Raw genomic sequence first — 22,506 nt, 5'->3', positions numbered from 1 at the left:
TTTGAAGTGAAAATTACATAAATATTGATTGAAATGCATTTGTGATAAGGTCTGTAGTGAAAAATGCAGGGTGCTTGTGAAAATATTTAGGAGGGAGACAAGGTTCAGTCTGGGACATGAGAGGTGTCCCTGAGAAGGGGGCACCGAAGCTGGGATCTAACGCTAGGTAAACTTGCCTCAAAAGGAGGGCAAATTGTGTGCCAGGCAGAGGAGGTCGTATGTGTGCAAGCCCTGAGAGAGGACTGGCTGGTAGAGATTTAATAACAAGGAAGGTCAACGTCCCTGAACTATGGAGAGCCAGACAGAGTGGCTGGAGACGGGGTTGATGAGGCAGGCAGAGCTGTGCTCAGAAGAGCCAGAGAATCCACACAGATGGTGGAGCAAAGCACAGACCAGTTGCCAGACTACAGGCATTGTTGGAGGTTCTGGAAGGTTAAATGTTACTGAAGGCTTTAAAAACATTGAACATGGGCTGGGCGCGGTGGCTCACGCCTGTAATCCCAGCACTTTGGGAGGCCGAGGCAGGTGGATCACGAGGTCAAGAGATCGAGACCATCCTGGTCAACATGGTGAAACTCCGTCTCTACTAAAAATACAAAAAACTAGCTGGGTACGGTGGCACGTGCCTGTAATCCCAGCTACTCGAAAGGCTGAGGCAGGAGAATTGCCTGAACCCAGGAGGCGGAGGTTGCGGTGAGCCGAGATTGCACCATTGCACTCCAGCCTGGGTAACAAGAGCGAAACTCCGTCTCAAAAAAAAAAAAAACATTGAACATAATATTTGACAGTGCATTAAACCTTTGTGACAAGGTGTTTTCCATAGGAGTAGCCTGTTTTGTGCTCTCCTGTAGAATATTAGGGTCTGGTCCCAGTGGTTCATGCCTGTAATCCTAGCACTTGGGAGGCCAAGAAAGGAGGATCACTTGAGCTGGGAGTTCAAACCAGCCTGGGCAACAGAATGAGATCCTGTCTCTCCAAAATGTACAATGAAAAACACTAGCCAGGCATGGTGTATGTGTCTATAGTCCTAGCTACTTAGGAGGCTGAGGCAGGAGGATCGCTTGAACCCAGGAAATTGAGGCTGCAGTGAGCTATGATTGTACCACTGCACTCCAGCCTGGGCAACAGAACCAGACCGTGTCTCCTGCACCCCCAGTCCTCCAAAAAGAAAAACTGGATATATGAGATATGCTGTTTTGTATGATAAAGTTGCTACAAATCAGAATGTAATTAAACGCGGTAAAATTAAAACTGTAATAAGAATAATTTTCTTGGAGGCTGCCAATTAAATATAGTTATAACTAGTATATAGTATCTTCTCTTTCATTTTTTTCCAACTTCCCACCAGAAACACAGCTGGTGACATAAGACAAAGAAACAAACAAACAAAGAACTTACTACAATTAAAACAGCAATTTCTAGACATCCTGAAACCTGGAAACCCTCTAGATAATGGTAATTAGTTATTGAACATCTGCTAAATACTGTGTTAAACACTTTATATGTTAACTTTTCCAATAACCCTATCAGGTAGGACTTCTAATTTTTGAATTTTAAATGATGAAGGTAAAGGTTAATAGTTTAAATAAATTGTCCAAGATTATACAACTGGTGAGATGTGGAACTGGGCTCTGGTGTCTGTGCTATTGACCAAAACACCCCATAACTTCTCCCATGGAGAGAGCAGAGGCGTCAACGCTCTTAAACAGGTTACCAAGAGTGTTCTTGCCCAGCTTGCCCATTTCACCCAGTCCGAGCCAATGCTATTGTCTTTGTTCTCTATGTAAATACCAACTTACTCTCCAGAGAGCCAGGGTTTAGCACATGCTTCATTTGGTGAGCACAAGCTATTGCTAATCTTCCTTTCTCTTTCCTTTTCTGCATCCACTATTTCTAGAAAGAGCTGGCCCACACTCTTTTCTGCATGGCCGCAACCCAAATGTGGCCTGAAATATTCCAATCTGAGACTGAAGCACCTTCTCCTCTAGCACCCTTGTTTCATTTATAATATTTCTCATGTGCTGAACTGAGATGCTGGGTAAATCCCATCTGTTCTTCTAGCTCCTTGACACCTTTACTATAGCAGAAAGGAAGAGAATCGACGGGGCTGAGCCCTGATCTGTCTCTCCCACTAGGTGAGGCCAGCTGGAGGATGACAGAAAGAAGGTATTTCAGGTGTTGAGAGAAAGCTCAGTGCAGCAGAGAGAATATGACACAGCTCCTGACAGGTCCTTGGAGCTGAGGCATCTTATTTAGTTGTATTCACACCACAGGTGTTTTCCTATGAGTATGCAAATAGCCAAGCAAGGCAGGTCAGCTTGGGAAGAGAAGTGCAGAGCTGTCCTCCAGGAATGCTTTGTGCCCTGCACCCCACCCCACACCTCATACCTGAGATTCTGCAATGGCTGTGATGGTTCCTGACATGGCCGATACAACACTCCTGAGTCAGGTGAGTGCATGAACAATTGTGATACGCTGTTGTGGTGTTGTCTTTATCATGCTGGGCATGTTCAGAGATGCAGAATTAGGATAAAAGAGAAAAGTCATCTTAACCATCTATGCAGACCTCCGAAAAATCTCCACAAAGAGATTTTTGCAGCCAGACAGATAGGGAACAGAGGGCTTATAGGGAGGGATAAACTTTTATAAACGTGAAGAAATTTTATTTGTTAAAAGAATTGAACAAACTTGACATTGTTAATAAAATTTATCGATGGGTACAGGAATTTCGTGGTGAGCATCTCTTGCAGTCATTGCCTGTATTCTTGAGACTGCCAAAAGACATAATTTACTAAGATCATGTAGGAGTTTCTGAATCACCAAAAAACCAAGGACTGCAATTGTTTCCCCAGCATCAGCTAGTGGCAGCACCAGCGTCAGACAGTAGAAAAACAATGATTAAAAAGTGAAGACATTATTAGATTGTGATCACGGTCATTCCTTAACAATAACAAAAATTAATTTGATAGCACTCTTGTCAAATCTTCGCATGCCCCTTCTACTTCTGCTCTGAGCATTCTTGTCCTCTTGGATGTGGTCATTGGATTTCTTCCCATCACTTCACATAAAACACTCCTGCCTCATTGCCTAATCCAGGGACTCCTGTCAACGCTTGAGGAATGGAGTGCTCTGCAGCCTTTGTTACTGTTAACCACTGTCCAGTATTCTTTGAAGCGATCTCGGTGTTTTCCTTCTTTTGCTTTAAGTAGCACTCTATTTCCAGGCTTCTTCCTGTGTTGGGCACCGACGTACTTGTTTTTCTGGCACTCTCTTTCCTGAGAATGGGCCCTTCCTCTCCAAACCTCACCAACACAGTTGCCGTGAGCATGGTGGCCGTGATGTCACAGTGATAGAGAATGGCTGGGTTCCTGGCTAAATCCCATCCTCAAGCCTGAAACCTGGGCCCTAGTGAAAACAGCTGACCATGTTTTTCTGCCCAAATGATTGCCTCTTTGGCCTGCCATGTTCCTATCCCGTAACTATAAAATGACTTCAGCCGGCAGAGCAACACAAGCAACAGATACAAGTGGTTGGTCAGGGATACAAGCTGCTGAGCCTTGGGAGTACATGCAGCTGAGCATCAGAGACTATGGATGGCTAACTTCAGACAGTGCAGCTTCAGGGAAAGGTAATTTTCTTCCCACACCATCCCCTTGCAAATTTCCCATCCTGCTGAGAGCCACTTTTATTGCCCAATAAAATCTCCGCATACACTTCCCTTCAAATAGTTCCTGTGACCTGATTCTTCCTGGACTCCAAACAGGAACTCCAGTGTTAACAAGGGCCGGTACATGCAGCTGTCACCCTGACTCTTTTCTGAGCTGTTAACACTTAACCGTCCATGGACTGCAGCCTGAGTGAAATGAGCCACTCCAGTCTGCCCGTGAAGGGGTTAAGGTCCCGTCTCTACAATGTGGCTGTAGCTAAAGTTGTCTGGTACTGGGCTGGGAGTCTGATTCAAGTGAGACCAATCACTGTCTGTTTCTGGGAATTTGGGGATAGATCTGAGTAAAGATCTCTCATTGGATATTTGAGTTATAAGATACAAACTGCAGGAACTGGCAGCAGGTTACCATGTGCACTAGCGAAATGGGTCCGCAACAAGACAGTGAAGGATAGAGCCGACACAGAGAGGAGAGCAGGAGAACATAACTGCGGGTGTTGGAAACCTGAGCCTTCTGCTTATTGCGAAGTCTCTCTTAACTTTGATTTATTTCCAGAGATTGCAAAAAGAATGTAGAGGTTCTGAGTCCTGGGAGCATGGGCCAACAAGGGAAGCTTAATGTCACTGCAATCATATGCTTAAAGGACTGGGAGGATCTTTAAAAGTAAATTGAGGTTTTCTTCCCAGAAAAAGGCAGAATAAATGCTAGGCAAAAAGAGAAAAACAGATGTTCCCTACGTAGGGGCCTCACATTGACATCTTTTTTTTTTTTTTTTTTCCCCCACTGAAACTTCAAAACAGATTGGTAGATCCAGGCTCAGACAATAGACAATTAGAGGTAAAGATTTAAAACCGAAACAGTGTCCCACAGTGCACATGTTCCTGTTGAACACAACAGGGATTTTCCGACACTTTTGTTTTTCTTTATCCTGTGTTCTCTTCCCCCTGATTCCCTCCTCCTCCTCTTTTTCTTATTCGTTTTGCCTGACAGAAGATACTGGGGGCATTTTTGTTTTTAAAATGAACTACTTTTTAATACAAATATGTTGTTTTGTTAATAATAAACTCATACACAGACACTTTCCAAAAAGAACATAAAGTCTTTTGCAATAAGTGACGGAAAATCAAAGGTGGCATCTGACCGCCCCAGACTGGAAGTGATTTCTTTCTCTTGTGTATTTCTGTAGGGCTTATTGCCTAGGAGCATGGTTCACAGCTTTGGCTCCTCATTAGAGAGAGCTGGGGATCTTTTTTAATGAACGCTTACCCAGAATCTTGATATATAAGCATATCTGCTCTGGTGAAAGGCAAACCCTCCCTCTCTTTCAAGACAAGTTCTTAGTGTTGGTTAGTAGAAAATACCCCACGGGCTGCTTTCTAATTGATTTTAAAAAAAAATCATCTTTCTTTTATCTGATTGCCAAAATGCTATCTGAAATCCAAATATTATATAAATGTCAGCACTGCATATTAGTAAACATCTAGATCTTTGCCAAATTGATAGGCAAGAAATGATGTAGCATTACATTATCAATTTGCATCTTCTCAATCATTACTGTGAGAGAGTGTATGTAGACAGTCAGCTGAGAAGCTGAGACCCTAGAGAATCTGGCTGGAGCATGTTTTAGTACATTTCTGAATATTTACATTTTTTTCTTTAAATTGTCTGTTTTTCTCATTTACTTATTTTTCCGCTTTGTTTGCCTTTTATCTTATTGGTACCAAGAAGTACATTGTAAGAATGCAAACAAAAATGTGTCATATACTATCTATGTCACCAATCACTTACCTCAAGCTATGGTTTGCCTTTTAATCTTGTTGATGGAATATTTTTGACTCAGTTGAATAAACAGGGAGAGAGGACTGTGAAGGAGGAGAAATACCACCATTTTTATGTCAGAGAAAGATCTGACTTTGAATTTCGAACCCTTGTCTCACTGTCTGACCCTTTGGAAGTTGCCTAAATCTCTCTGAACCTTTGTTTCTTTTAGATAAAGAGGATGATATTATCTGATTAATATAGTTTTGAGAGGATTAAATGACAAAACACAACTGAAAGCACCGTGCAGATATCAAAACACCACTGGAACTTAAGTGGCCCATTGAGATGCCACGCCATTAGATAGAGCACAGTGTGATTCCTAGCCTGCATTAGATCTAACCATTGTCTTTTATATGAGCAAACTTATGTTCGAACTTACAACATGGGTGATCATATGCATTAGACCTCAGACTATTGTTTTGCAATCTTTTGTCTTTCTCGGTGACTGGTAGCTTTGATTCAACTTGAATGCCCTGCTTAGCTTTTCCCTTTTGTGGAATGACAATAAGAATTGCCTTCTATGTGAACTGATTCATTCATTCCATTCTGCTGCCTCAACATGAGCTTTCTACCAATTCAGTTGTCTATTTGTACCAATTTTCTTCCTCCCTTTTTACTTATCTTTTTAAGAGATCTCTCCTTTATTTTCCCAGAAAAGTCCTTTAACTGCCCAGACTGCCTGCAAGACTTTCTCAGTGTCTTGCAGATGTAGAATTTACCATGTCTTTGAAATGTTAACATCCAGAAAATTAGCTAAGCAACATTCCATCTAAGATCAGATTTGACAGTTAAAGGACATTAGACCTATCGCAAATTTTTTCTCACTAGATAAATATTTATAAGAAATTAATTTGACACTAAGCCTGGTGGCTCACACCTGTAATCCCTGTACTTTGGGAGGCTGAGGTGGGATGATTTCTCAAGACCAGGGATTCAAGACCAGCCTGGACAACATAGTGAGACCTCCATCTCTACAAAAAGTAAAATGTCAGCCAGGTGTGGAGGTGTTCATCTGCAGTTGCAGCTACTTGGGAGGCTGAGCTGGGAGGATCGCTTGAGGCCAGGATGTCAAGGCTGCAGTGAGCCAGGATTATGCCACTGTACTTCAGCCTTGATGACAGAATGGGACTTCCTATTTTTAATCTTTCCTACTGAAGAAAACCAAAATATTTCTTTTTAAAGTACTGGGGATTGTTAAGGCAAAGAAGGTTAAAGAGCAGCAGGACACTCTGCTCTTCCCCTGCCTGATGTTGGCAGGACAGCAATTTACAAAGACAAAGAGTTTCCTGCCTGCCTTTTCCCATCTAAAGATAGGCCCCTTGTGTCAGTTTGCAGAGAATGTTGGTTTCCAGATTCATCCACGGGGGGAATGGAGGCAGCAAACCACATTGCCATGTATGTACCTATGCAACAATCCCGCATGATCTGCACATGTACCCCAGAACCTAAAGTCCAAAAAAAATCATTAAAAGATAGAAGTTTATGATGTAACTCCAAACAATAAAGGGCTAAAAAGTGAGATAAACAAACAAACAAACAAAAGATAGGCTGCTTTGCAACACTTGCTTATCAGCTGGGAAACAGCAGAGCCAAAGAACCTAGGAATAGACTTTATGTTTCCCATAAATATACCTTCACACATTTTCTCACTTTTTGGCACCACTCCCATAGCAGCTTTTGTTTTTCTGTTTTACTGACTATCTCTTTAAATTAGGGATGTCCTGGCTTTTGGTTTCCATGGGCCACATTGGGAGAAGAAGAATTGTCTCAGACAGCACATAAAATACATTAACACAGAGGATAGCTGATGAGCTATTTTAAAAAAAAAGTCACAAAACAAATTCCATAATGCTTTGAGAAAGTTTATGAATTTGTATTGGGCCAAATTCAAAGCTATCCTGATCAGCATGCAGCCCGTGGGCCATGGGTTGGACAAGCTTGCTTTAAATCTCCCATCTGGACTTTGTATGTAGACAGTCAGCTGAGAAGCTGAGACCCTAGAGAATGTGGCTGGACAGATGTGGGTTGTAATGCACTTGTAGCTAGTGAAACTTTTCTTTCATTAAGCTGTCTTTGGGGTGGTTCTGGATTTGGTGAGGTTGGTGTTACACAATTTTGGAGATACTTGTTAAGTCTCTGGTTAAGGCATAACGTTGGTTACTGGTTTTGGTGAGTCCCTTGAAAAGATACATTTGGTTTAAAAGAGGAATAAAGCAGGAATATTGGTTGTTTGTCATGGCTGAAATCTGACAAGATATTTGAAAAAATATTTTTAAAAGCTCGATAGTCAAAAGCTACCTTAATGAAAAGCTGATATTTTATATATATATATATATATATAAATATCATTATATATATATCATTATATATATAATATCATAATATATATATATATATATATATATGCAAATATTTTTAGGCTTCTGTGCTCTCTATAAAAGCTTCTCAGCTGACTAAATTCCTCTTGCTAACTCTATGTACTCCCTCAATCTGCTTCTCTTTTGCTGACATGATTATTTCTAAGGATAATTTAAAACTTAAATGGCCTTTTAGAAAGCTTAAATTCTTTCCCTGTGATTTGCAAGTAAATTTACTACCTTATTCTCTGAAACTCACTAAGGACTTCAGTCAGGTCTGACAAATAAACTTTAACTTGTTTCATTTACAGCTGTGCAGTTTGAATCCAACTGTCATTTTAAATAACGAGTTACCTCTTTCATGGCTCAAATGTAAAACTGAAGCCATGAAACCTTCGTTTGTCTGCATTTCATGCATATGTGTATACATGTCTGTGTTTGTATACTACCTACATGGTACCAAATGGACTTATAAATAAATGAGTGCTCATAAATTAAGTAAATAAGCCCAAATGCTTTTCAAGTTTACATGACCTTAGTAATCTTCAGTAAATAAAGCAAGTTATAAATTTATTGGTAAAATAAAACGAATATATTCAGAATTGTGTTAAATATAATTCAGACGTTTTGCCTTGGGTTTACTGGCTAGGCAGGTTTAGACTGCCTCTTCTAGATGTTTTAAGGTCATAAAACTGTTTCTTCTGTGATATTCTGGATACCTGTTTGATTTATCTATGAATTTGTATCTTTGATTTTGATGCAGATTCTCAGGGTCGAGATAAGAGGCCACAGTGAGGCCTGATGGCCTAGACCATCACCTGCAGGAAAGCCAGCCTAGTACATCCTCCCTGGCCCAACTGTGCCCCTGGGACATGCTAGGTAGATTCATATTCTCCATGTGTTGTCTTCACATCTCTATAGTATTTAAACTGCTTACTTTCTAGAAATTGCACTGAAAATTAGGCTTACGAAGAGTTAACATTTTAATGAATATATGTAATGAAAACCACTAAATAGAACAGAAATGATTCTGTATACAAAGTGTATAAGAAATATAGGAAGTCTTTCTGGTAAAGGATATTCAAAAGACATAAAAATGTGATTTTGGTTAAAGGAAGTGTAAATTTGCCTAATTTAAAAGTTATTTAAGGCTACTTTAAATTTAATAAAAAGGGCTGGGCACCGTGGCTCACACCTGTAATTCTAGCACTTTGGGAGACCAAGATGGGTGGATCATTTGAGGTCAGGAGTTCCAGACCAGCCTGGCCAGCATGGCAAAACCTGCCTCTACTAAAAATACAGAAATTAGCTGGGCATGGTGGCAGCTACCTGTAATTCCAGCTACTTGGGTGGCTGAGGCAGAAGGATAGCTTGCACCAGGAGGCAGAGGTTGCAGGAAGCTGAGGTCATGCCACTGTACTCTAGCCTGGGCAAAAGAGTGAGACTCTGTCTCAATAAATAAATTAATTAATTAAAGAAAAAAGAATGACAGATAAAACTAAATAGACACAGAAAGTTGAGAAAAATTATAAAAATTGTAAGAGGTTACATAAAATGTTTGCAGAAATCTTATCTTGCGGCCAGGCATGATGGCCCACACGTGTAATCCCAGCACTTTGGGAGGCTGAGGCGAGTGGAACACGAGGTCAGGAGTTTGAAATCAGCCTGGCCAATATAATGAAACCCCATCTCTAATAAAAATACAGAAATTAGCTGGGTGTAATGGCACATGCCTGTAGTCCCAGCTACTTGGGAAGCTGAAGCAGAATAGCTTGAACCCGGGAGGCAGAGGTTGGAGGGAGCAGAGACCATGCCATTGCATTCTAGCCTGGGTGACACAGTGAGACTGTCTCAAAAAACAAAAAAAGAAAAAAAGAAATCTTATCTTGTATGGTAAATCTGATTGAAGGATGAATCTGTCTAAAGGTTATGAAAATTAAGTTTTATATTAATAACGCACTAATGCAAATGTAAAATTTCTTTTTTTTCCTTTGGACAAGATTTTAGGATAGTATTAATAAGAAACAGTAAAACATGTTATTTGCCATTTGAGTAAACTCCAAAAACAAAGCAGAGAGAGAAGAGAACGACAGATTATGATTTTCTTTCATGCTGTCTTTATTCAGATTTTTTGGATTGTTTGGAAAACTGAGTTTCCTCTCTTTCCTATTGTAAGGGATTTTGCTTTATTGGGTCCTTGAATAATTGCTTTAGCTAAAGTGAATGGCTTACTTTACAGTGACCTATGATCTTATTTTGATAAAGTATTTTAAATCTTTAATACTTGGCAAACTTCTCCAAATCAAATTCCAGCTTTTAAATTAAGTCTTTTTCACTTCAAACTAACTTTTGGATATTAGGGCTCCTGTAGGCCCAAATAGGGCCCTGGAAATCTAAGGGAGACATATTAGTCTTATTTGCTATGTTAATATCTTATGGGAAGCATTATCAAAAAATAAAATATTATCAAATAACAGTATAGACATGTTATGTGTTCCAAAAGCACATAAAATTCCAAAAAAATGGACATGTCTTGATATATGCAGTAAATTGCTTTATTCTGTGGCTCTTTACTAAAAGCTTTTTGCAAATCCTAAAGGATTGTATCTTCAGGGAAATTTATTAAAGGACCCTGACAAGTATTCTTGAATGCAGGTATCCGATAACTTCGGAAATCATATGACTGAATTATTAGGTGAGTGAAAAAGATTTGTGGTTTTTGCATTGTTGGAATTTGCTGTTTGATATTGGAATACATTCTTAAATAAATGTGGTTATGTTATACATCATTTTAATGGGCATTTCTTGCTTTATATGTTTTGCTAATGACTTACTTCTTGCTGTTTATTTTATGTTTGGACTATGGAAATGATGTTACACAAAAAGCAAATTTGAACAATTTTCTTATTTTAGTTCAAAATGGGTCGTAAAGCAGCAGAGCCAACTTGCAACATCAACAACTCATTTAGGCCAGGAGCTACTAAGAACATACATTGCAGTGGCATTTTAAGAAGTTTTGTAAAACAGTTGAGAGTCTTCAAGCTGAGGAGCATAGTGGCCTGCCATCGGAAGTGGATAGTAACCAGTTGGGAGCAGTCGTCGAGGCTGATTCTCTTACAACTACATAAGAAGTTGCCAAAGACCTCAGCGTCCACCATTCTATGGTCATTCAACACTTAAAGCAAATTGGAAAGGTGAAAAGGCTTGATAAGTGGGTGTCTCATGAGCTCAGTGAAAATAAAAAAATTACTGTTTTGAAGTGTGGTGTTCTCTTATCGTACGTAGAAACAATGGACCATTTCTTGATTGGATTGTAACAGGTAATGAAAAGTGTATTTTATGTGACAACTAGTAATGACCAGCTCAGTGGCTGGACTGATAAGAAGCTTCAAAGCCAAACCTGTATCCAAAAAAGTTTACAGTCACTGTTTGGTGGTCAGCTGCTGGTCTGATCCACTACAGCTTTCTAAATCACAGTGAAACCATTACATCTGAGAGGTAGACTCAGCAAATATATGAGATACATTGAAAATTATAGCACTTGCAACTGGCATCAGTCAACAGAAAGGGCCCAATTCTTCTCCAAAAACTCCTGACCACACATTGCACAACCAATGCTCCAAAATTTAAATGAGTTGGGCCAGGAGGTTTTGCCTCATCCGCCATATTCGCCTGATTTCTTGCCGGCCTACTACAACTTCTTCAAGCATCTCAACAACTTTTGCAGGGAAAATGCCTGCACAACCAGTGGGATGCAGAAAATGCTTTCCAAGAATTAGTCAAATCCTGAAGCATATATTTTTATATGCTACAAGAATAAACACTTATTTCTCACTGGCAAAAATGTGTTGATTGTAATGGTTCCTATTTTGATTAATAAAGATATGTTTAAGCCTAGTTTTAATGATTTAAAATTCATGGTCCAAAACTGCAATTACTTTTGCACCAATCTACTTTGAAAATGCTAATAAAAAACTGATGTGTTCATGAAGATTGCTAACCCAGAGTCAAGCAGAACAAGAATTAATTACATGGGTCTGAACTGATAGGCTGAAATAATATCTTATGACTTTTTGTTTGAAACATTGCTGATTATTTTAATATTTTGTTTTCCAGAATAAAGACAACTTTTTTTTTGAGCTATTGATCACTTACAGCAATTGAGTAAAATATGTTTGTGAGTAAAATTAAAACATTTCTTCCTCTCTATCTGAATTCTCTAGAATACAGAAACTATTTATTAGTATTGCCATTTTCTGGCAACATAGTTATTTGCATAAGTTCAATAAGAATAGTGTTTTTTTTGTAATCTGAAACATCGAAACATTCTTTCTTTTATCAATATTTTGAATGAAATGGCTAATTTTTAGATATGACCAAGCTGGTTTGAGGGATCGAGGCTGACTTTATAAAGCTAATAGACTTGGAAAAATGCTGGTCTGGTACTTGGTTGGTATACATGGTTCCCTTACACGGATCCAGATCTTGCAATATGCAAAGTTTCCTCAGATAAAAAGTTTCTTTTCTTTCTCATTCTTCCCTTTTGATCAAAAATCAAAGGTTCCTGACAGGCCCAGGAACCTCAAGATATTTTGAGACCTTGAGAAGAGAGAAATTGACCTAATTTGCACGAGCACTATAGATCCCGTCTGATGATAAATTTTTGGCTCGACTTCCTAGCTTTAAGAGACTTTTAAAGTTATGATCTGAAATCTCCGATGAAAAAGTTCCAGCCAAGCCAAGTAAAAGGAGTCTATGTGATCACTTTTCTTGCTGTGCTTTCTGTAGGTAATCAGGCCAAGTGAAATAAAGGCTAATACTTATTTGACAAACAAATTCTCTCTACTATTATTTGTATTTAGTAAAATCAGAGTGACTGGAGAGAGAAAAAACATGTTTTAGTAAGACACTTCTTACTAGACTCTAGCTCTGACCATTGGTTTTGAGTTTTTATTATTTGTTTACAATTTAAACTGAATCCTGAATTATTTCTTGGGTAAAAGCTTGTAAAGAAGAACTGAGTTTTAATTTTTTAAATGACATTTTTAGTTGGAATCTTTTTTTGTCATTGCTGATTTTTGTTGCTATTGTTCTGGCGTACATTATTTTTTTTTTATTTTATTTTTTTTTTGAGACAGAGTCTTGCTCTGTTGCCTAGGCTGGAGTGCAATGGTATGATCTCAGCTCATTGCAACCTCCGCCTCCTGGGTTCAAGTGATTCTCCTGCCTTAGCCTCCTGAGTAGCTGGGACTACAGGCATGTGCCACCACACTTGGCTAATTTTTCTTTTCTTTTTCTTTTTTTTAATTTTTAGTAGAGACGGGTTTCACCATGTTAGCCAAGATGGTCTCGATCTCCTGACCTCATGATCTGCTCACCTTGGCCTTTTTTTTTTATTTTTAGTAGAGACGGGTTTCACCATGTTAGCCAAGATGGTCTCGATCTCCTGACCTCATGATCTGCTCACCTTGGCCTCCCAAAGTGCTGGGATTACGGGTGTGAGCCACCATGCCTGGCCACAAATTCCTTCTTTAATTATAATCCTTGTGTACATTATGTTTCTACTATTCAAATGGTTTATGCTATGTATCTATTATTATTTTACTTATTCCAAGAAAATCATGGTATTCCAAAGATTAAAGAGTATTTAACAAGCAACAGCAGCTACATAAATCAATGACTTGACTGAAGACTCGTTTCTTTGCCACTTAGTGATGTCATCCCAATTCAGCTTTTGGATGCTCTTAAATTTTTTCACTGAAATGCCTCCTACTTCCCTCTGATTTGATACAGTGCTATTGAAGAAAAAGCCTCTTTGGTGACGAAGGACCTATTGACACTCAGACTTTGATCATTAATGCTATCAAAAAAAGGGTTTTTGATCAAAAGGGAAGAATGGGAAAGAAAAGAAACTTTTTATCTGAGGAATGTGAATTCCCTTTAATTATCAAGTCCAGAGAGAAATTGAAAGGAAACAGCAGTCACATTTTACTCCCTGCTTGAGCTAAATAATTACAATTTGAAACCATTTCCTAAGTGGGCTATAGACTAACTGGTGCCAAATCACCATAAAACGCCATTAGCTGGACACAATAACTTACAGCCTTTAGTTCAACAATGTATAGCTAAATACTCACCAATCTGAATTCTATAGACCAGTGAAAATTTCTGTCAAACAGCTTTGTATCAGCCCACTCTTTATCACCTTTTACCTTTAAAAATATGCTTGTACCAAAAGCTGAACGGTGCATTCCGCAATGCAGCTTGAAAGTATGACCTAGAAAGCTGTCCTCACCCTTGGTCCAAATGAACTCTCTATATTAATTTTGCCTCAGTATTAACTCCAAAGGCAAGTTCACTATTTAATTTTTTTATATTTGTGTAATCATGATTTGCAAGTGTATTTACCTATAATAGCATTTAAAATTATTTTTCTAATATTTCTTTAATTTGTGTATGTTTGGTATATGCCTGTTTGTGGGTCTTTGTTTACTTGACTGACCTGTCAAATTTTTATGCATTTTACTGGGCTTTAAAAAAATAAAAACATTAAGCCTTATTTATAAATTATTTTTGTCATTAATTTCTGATGTTATAATTATTATATCTTTTTTTTCTATTTTATTTGAGCTTCTTTTATTTTTTCTTACCTTTATATAGTTAAATGCTGCCTTCCTGATTCTACTTCTAGAAGAAAATAGATAATATGTGCCAATGAGGATATTATTGGCTTTGTTTTAAGATATCTGATAATGGCCAAATTGCAAGATACCTGGGGACTCTGAGAAAGAAAGAGTGCACCTCACACGAATAGCTAGGTTTTCCATGTGGCCAAATTCCAGGCTTCTTGCACTCTTATAACAAGTCTCAATAGATGCTAAGTTCTCACCAATATCACAGATCAGATTGGACGTTCTCAACAGGAGGCATAAATAAAGGGCGGAGTGGATTAGGACTCCTGTGACACCTGCAACTGTATGGGGAAGAAATGTGTTTCCCATGATTTTCAGGAAAATAACTTCATCCTGGATGATGTATATCGTTTTATAGTCCTACTGAGTTAATTGTGAAGATGGTGGTCATCCAGGTTTGTGGGAATACTTCTAGAGAAACATATAAAATGGTATTTTTTCATACACCGCATCCCCCTTATCAGATTTCAACTACTTGTCACCAAATCAGGCATGTCTTTTTAGGTATACATACCTATATAACTATATACACAACACATTTGTAAGTGGAGGTGAACTTACATTGAAGAAATTATTTCATATGAGATTTTCTGCAACATATCTTTTTTTTCTCATTTAAGAATATGACTTAAGGTCTTTCTAGTGGTGGATATAAGCCCATACATATTTTAATAACTTCTTAAAAATCTATTTGCTGGGTGTAAAATAATTAAGTAAATCACATGTTTACTGACAATATTTAGATTACTTTCTAATTTTGGATATTATAATCAGTGAAGCAGTAAACATTCTTGCATAGAAATTTTAACATACCTGTGTAATTAATAATAATGGGCAAATCCTTCCTAAAAGTTGCCACCAATTGATATGTCTTCCAATACCCTGTGGGAGTACCATTATTCTGAATCCTCAGCAACACTTCCTATACCCTATGTATTTTTGACTGCCATTCAGATGTTCTTAAAACATGACACTTATTCTCTATTTAAAAATATGTTTTCTTGTCTAGTTGTTGGAACAGCATTAATATATTTATTTGCCATTCTATAACTCCATCTTTGGGACGTTTGCATGTTGTAGCTTGTCTTTTAAATTTTCTCACCAACTTTTAGGATTCTTTGTTTCAGACACCAAGCTAGTGTTGTAGATATAAGTTGCCAAAAATATAAGCGTAATTTATTTTTCAACTTTATGGCTACTTTTATCATACAGTATAGTTAATATAGTCAATTATGTCAATCTTCTGCCTCAATTTTGCATGGTTTGTATTTTGTTCAAGGATTTCTTAACTCTCTCTGTTATAATCTTTATAATCTATTGGCCTGTGGTTTCTATTGAAATTTTGACTTTTTTCATATGCAGGTATTTAATACACATACAATGTTTTAAAGCTATGGCATTATATAGGTTTATTTGTTATTACTACTTTTTTTATAATCACAACTTTTGTTAAATGTTTATTTTTATACATGCGAGATTCCCATATATATGGGAGATTCTCTGATTTTCTTCTGCTATTTTATTTTGTTTGTGGTAATTTGTGTTTCTGTCCTATTCCTGAAGTATTAATATAAGAGTGTAGTTATTATATAACTTTATAGTGACTCCTAACATTTGTTGGGATATGTGTACCCCTACCCACTTCAGAAAGGTGAGAGAGAACAATGAAAATCTTTCCAAAAAACTTTCCCTCCAGCCAAGGAGGTGGTCTTCACAAAGCCTGTCCAGCTACCTTTCATCAGTCTTATGACCAAGTGACTTGTCTTTTCACAATGGAAATGTTTGTTATGGATCTTCTCAGTTTTCTCCGCCACTGTGTATGAAAGAGAGAAGATAACATAGTTTTTAGTCCTAAGTCACTGGCCCAGTGACTTGGGAGTTACAAGCAAACTTGATGCAGAAGAAGAATCCTCTGGAGATCCTGGACTTTGAACTAGATTCAATGATTGAATAAACATTTGGGTTATCTCCTTAAACAGGAGGAAGGATAAAGTGAATGCTTCATGAGGCAAAGGGTAAGATGGATCAGATAAAATGCTATGCATTCATCATTGCCCCTTTATTAATTTACCTGGGCAGAGAGCTACACTGCATTTCTCATTCTTCTTTGAAGTTAGTTGTAACTTTCTACTCCATATATCTGTTCTACTAGTTGTTACATTAACTTTTAAGTAAATGCATTTACGCTTGGAGCTTCCGATCAGTGTCAAAACTGTATTGCTAACCATAACCCACGCTCAGGTGCCCATAGAAGAAGCCAAAAATCCTGGTATGATCTGAATACTTCTCTTCCTTCTGAACTCTAATTTTTTGTAGGTAGAATATATACCTAACAGGTGGATTAGATTCCATGGCTGTATTATTTGTAACTATTTAGACTAAATTAGTTTTGTCATACATATTCTCCATGTACTAAAATTTATTTATTTCTTGATTTGCAGGGGATATGTTATTGAATAATTTTTGTAAAAAAAGAAATGTAGTCGATATATCACTTCTTTACATTGGTGTCTACAAATTTACTTTTTCTTGTATTTGGACTCAAGTTTTGATATGGATAGGATTTTTTAATTCCAAGTCCGTCATTCTTCCTTGTTATGTTCTAGAATCTGGTGTTTTAGATGAGAGGTTAGACGTCATTCTAAATCTTACAAGGATGTTGGCTATGGTGGATCTAACCTCCATGTCTTCTGCTTTGTGTTTTTTAATTCTTATTGCTTTGACTGTTTAAACTGTATGTGGAAATACTTATTTTAGTTTTATTTTCCACATAACTAAAATAACATTTATGCAAGATAATTCTGTTATCTAACTTTGTATTATAATTTTTAATTTTAGTTTTCATGTTTTAATTTTCTATTTTTCAGAGTATCTTTTTATTTTATCTACATGACAATATGAACACAAAATATTTAAAATATTTTTCAATACTAACTGATTCCCCTGGTGTTAGTTCTCCTGTTAATTCTGATTTTCTTTGATTTCTTCCTTTCATGGTATTAGCTATTTTTAAATGATTTTTTCCCTCTAATGTTTGATAAATTTTTTTACTTGCTCATTTGCATGTATGGAGGAGCTTATAGACTCAGCTGTGATCATCGTCTGTGGGAATTTTCCTGGTACACATGACAATTTTTATTGAATGTTGAGGCCACTATGTCCAGTGAGAAGGCAGGTGCAAGCAGGTAGGTTTCACCTTAAAGGTGCTTAGGATCCTACCTGGACAACGTGGTAGCCCTATTCTCCACAGCCAGAGCCCAAAGTCACCCCATTACTGGCACTCTGGCACAATTCTCACAGCCTGTAGGAAAGAAGTCCTGCAGAATTTATCCAGTTAAAAAAATGTAACCAGACAGCAGGCCTGAGAGCAGGGGCTCATCAGCTATTCTGTAATCCTCTAATTAATTACATAGTGAAAAAAAATCAATGCTCTGCTTCTCGTTTTTGCTCTCTATGATCTTCCTTCTTTTTGAGTTCTTCTTTTGAAAACGCTTTTTTTTTTAGAGGTTCTTTTGTTTTTTATAGATTTCACAGTTCCTCAGCTATTTGAGGTTTAGGGAATCAATATCATTTCATTAGCTAAATATCTTTTAGAAATATACTATATTTCTTTGCTTTTGATGGCATTCTTGTTAAAATTTTAGAATTGCTGCTTGTTTTCATTTCCATTTCATTGTAATTTTGTGATTTTCATGAGAGATTGAGAAAAACAAGAGGAAACTATCTATGTTCAGAGAGTTATTTTGAATGAGAACTCAGGTTTTTTTTTTCCCTTCAATTTTTAAATTCAGAAAGTTCACCACTCCCAGCCCAGGTTAGATCTCTTTAATAAAGATTCTTGATATGAAGCCTCAATCTTCTTATGGAATTGTTTTGCCTTATGATTATTTATTCAACTGTTTGACAGTCTTGATTTCTTGAAAGTGTGTGCCTTTATGCATAAATATGCAAAAATACTCTGTCTTCATAGATTCTATCCTTGAACTGATCTGTTTCCTTTCTGCTAAGCTCTGTTTGATTTTTTATAAATCAGATTTTTAATCCACTATTTGTTTTCTACAGTTTCCAACCTGATATCTTCTCTCTTCCTTGACTTATGTTTTTTGATCATGTACATTTTCATTTGAAAACAAGATTATCTAATTTTTTTTTCTTTTCACACCTTTAAATGCAGATCTTGATAAATATGTGAAGTGAAATATCTCTTGAAGGTTTTTTGCTTTCTTAGAATAAATTTGTTTTAGAAGGAAACATTTGATTATTTCTCAGTTTCTTATAATTCTTCGATGTTTTACTTTTCTGTTTGCCCTCCCTCATGAAAGATGTATCTCCATGTTGGTTTAATATTGAGTATGAAGATAGACATGGTTTAAGGGCAGGCAGAATTTTGTTCTGATTTCTAGGGCTGGACGTGTGAGAGGGGCAGATTGAGACTTGCTGACCTTTTCGTTTGTGCAGCGTTGTATAGTGGTCTGAGCACACAGGACAAATCAAGAAATATGCACCTGTCTACCTAAACAATCAGAGAGCTTTACCTCTCATCTGAAGGTTTTCTTTCTTTTTCTTTTCTTATTCTTTTTTTTTTTTTTTTGGTGATAGCTTAAGAATATAGTCTGTTCTCTGTATACATTCATGTGTTCCGCATCTTAATATTCAGCCAACCGCGGACCAAAAATATTTGGAAAAAAGTGGATGGTTGTATCTGCACTGAAGATCTAAAGACTTTTTCTTGTCATTATTTCTTAAACAATGCAGTATAGCCATTATTCAAATAGCATTTACATTGTATTAACTATGATAAGTAATCTAGAGATTGTTTAAACTATACAGGAGGATGTGTATATGTTATATGCAAACACTAAACCATTTTATGTCAGGGACTTAAGTGTCAAGGATTTTGGTATCTGCAGGGGTCATGGATCCAATTCCCCATAGATGTTGAGGAACAACTGTGTCTGGATTAGAGGATCTTCCTGTAAAGAGACAGAGCTTCCCTCATTAGACACCCATTTGAGCAGCACCACCTCTCTTTCCTGCAATGTCCCCTCGAATAGGGCTGCATTTGCACCTTACCAGTTACATCATGGCCAAAAGTTGCCTTCAGGCTCTGCTACTTGAATTTGTCATTGATGTTGGGATTTTGCTAGAGGCCCTCTGCCCACTCCCAAACATAGGCAGCTCTGTAAGAGTCCTCGTCCTTTTATTTCACCCAGGATTCTGGGTGTAACTCACAGTGTTTGAATTTTTTGTTTTGCCTTTGACTGCCATGTTTCCTTAGTTTCAAGTGGTGAGGTAAAGTTCTCTCAATCTCATATTTCACTATTCATTTTAGTGAAGTTCTTAAAGGGACAAGTTAAATGTGTGGTTTTAAATTGCCATTTGAACTGAAAGCCCCACTGATTCTGTGTTCAGCCACATCAGTTCTACTCTCTTTGATTCTCTAACACGGATTTTAATTCTTTTCTTCATTGTTTCAATCCCTTGAAAGTCCTCTGATCACACACCTTCCTGTAAGTTTCACCCTCTTCATTCCTTATCTCATGCTATTGAATTTCCATCTCTATCTTTCATTTGCTCAAGGCTTTCTGCACCAGGTACATGAAGAATGTGCCTCCTATTTTATTGAGAATACCAAACTCTTTTTGATGTTCTATTCTCATTCTGCTCAACAATTTCCATCTCATTCCCTGAGCCTTGTTGCTCAGAGTCTTTGGGTTGTGCTCTTTTTGTTTCATTGTTTAGTGTGTGTCCCTTGCTGCTTTTTTTTTTTTTTCTCTTTAGTAACTGTTAAGGTCAGCATCTAATTTATCACCTATAATGAGACAATTTTGAAAGACGAAGAGATACCTAAATGATAAAATTGTATAATATAGATATAATAAAAATGTCTATGTATTAATGGATAGATTTGTTTTTATTATACTAGGAACTTATAAAATAATTTGAATGCAAAAATCTTAAACAAAATGTTAGCAAATCAATGAGATAGTAAGAAAATAATATGTCATAAACCGGTAAGATTTATCTGGATCTGTAATGCTTATCAGACATTTAAAAATCTATCAATATTACTTACACATATATAAAAAGAGAAATCATATGATCACTGTGACATATTTAGAAAAGGTATTTAACAATCTATACCCATTCATATTTTTAAAAATTAGTAAACTACCATGTGTATCTTTAAAATGTCTACCACATTTCCTTCTAACTCTTCAAACTGGGAGGCCAACAATTTTATGTTTTTGACAGAATGCGAAAAATAACCACCATGGATTGGTACAGAAAGTGGCTAGTGGTGACAGCCGTGTCAAATGCCTGAGACCAGAAGGAATTAGAGGACTTGGCCACTCCTCTTAAGCACAAATTATTTTTCAACAAAAATAAAGCTTCCTGCATGCAGTCTGAAAGGGAGAGTCTTTAGTTAAATTCAGCCTAGGAAGAGTCAGGAATGTAAGTATGAATGTAATGTGTTGATATTCCTTACTTGCTTACAGTTTTTTTCTCTTTTTATTGGGTTTTACAATTTGATACAATATGCTTAGGTATGGTTCTCCTTAAAGGTACGATATTTGCTCGGCTGCTTGAATCTGTGTTTTTGAACAAATTTAAGAGGTTTTCAGATATTATTTTTTAAACCATTTTTCTCCCTTTTTCTCTATTCTTTTTTTCTGAGACTCCAATTTTCTGGACCTTTGGAAATTGTCCCCACAACACACACATTCTCTTTAACTCATTTTTTTTCTACTTTTCTTTAGATTGTATAATTTATATTGATCTATTTTTTGTGTTTACTTACTTATTTCTTTCTTTCCATTGCTACATGATTATTAAACCCATCTGTTGAAAAAATTATTCTAGGTATTGTATTTTATAGGTCTAGAATGTCCAACATGCTATTTTTTTATATTACCTATTTTTTTGCAGAGATATGTTATCTTCTTAGTTATTCTAAGTGTGTTATCAGTGTATGAGCCTTCATTTTGGTAAGAATGTTTGTAATAGGGCCTTTAACATCCTTATCTTGTATTTCTAGCATCTGCATCATTGCAAGTTTGGCATCTGTTGCTTATCTTTTCCTTGTTCTTCATATGCCAACTTTGGATTGCATCCTGGACATTTTAAATGTTATGTTGTGTGGATTCTTATGTTGCCTTGAAGATTGTTGATTTTTTTAAAGTAGGCAATTAACTTGTTAGAGTCAAATCCAACTGACCATACCTGCAATGAATAGTGCTCCAAATGTCACTTCAGTTCTTTAAGCTCGAATTCAAGCAGCTTTCAGCTTGGCGCTCATATGCATGGTTTAGAAGCCAGTAACAGATTTTTATAAAGTTTATGCACAGAATTAGGAATTTCATAATATTGCTTCTTGTTTCACTCTCTTATTTCTAGTGTTTCTCCTTCATTCTCTGGTAGCCTCAGTAGTTCCAGGGTTTTGTTCACTGGAAAAGAAAAGTAGTGAATATATGTATATAAAGAAAAGAAAAGCGGTGGAGGAATTCAGTATCTGCCAGATACTTTCTTTAAACTCTAACATCTCCCCAAATACTGGCTGCTTTTGTCTCGAGAACCCTCAAAATAAGTGACTTTGATTTTTTTCTTTTGTTTTGTGTTTAAGCTAACCGAGAATTCTTAGCTATTATTTTTAGATGAATTTGTTTATTAGGAGTTTACTCCTCAGTATTGGATGCCAATCCTAAAGTTTTCAAACTGTCCTGGCACAGAAGCAGACATTTCTAAATTCTTCGTGCCATAAATAATTGGTAGACATTGGATTTCTTGCTAATTCCAGATTTAAGGTTATTTAGAAAAAGCACATTCATGCTCCCAGCATTTTACATAGTTACATGTGGATTTTTCTGTAACAGAATGTTGAAGTTAAAGTTTAAACCAAGGCACCAAAGCAGTCAAGATGTTGCTTATAAAGTGAAGTATACCAGAACAGAATAAGCAACGAGGAATAAG

General features: G+C 36.9%; 1 long non-coding RNA gene across 1 annotated transcript; it reads left to right on the top strand.

The window, feature by feature from the left end:
• Window positions 1-3,387: 3,387 nt before the first annotated feature.
• LOC118146278 (uncharacterized) lies at window positions 3,388-12,890 on the top strand. The gene is made up of 3 exons (XR_004731893.3): window positions 3,388-3,628; window positions 8,607-8,722; window positions 10,757-12,890. It is a non-coding gene; the product is annotated as an uncharacterized LOC118146278 (long non-coding RNA).
• The last annotated feature ends 9,616 nt before the right edge of the window (window positions 12,891-22,506 follow it).

The sequence above is a fragment of the Callithrix jacchus genome, chromosome 12, assembly GCF_049354715.1.
Source record: "Callithrix jacchus isolate 240 chromosome 12, calJac240_pri, whole genome shotgun sequence".
Classification (NCBI taxonomy): domain Eukaryota; kingdom Metazoa; phylum Chordata; class Mammalia; order Primates; family Cebidae; genus Callithrix; species Callithrix jacchus.
This window is presented reverse-complemented; position numbering and strand designations above follow the sequence as displayed.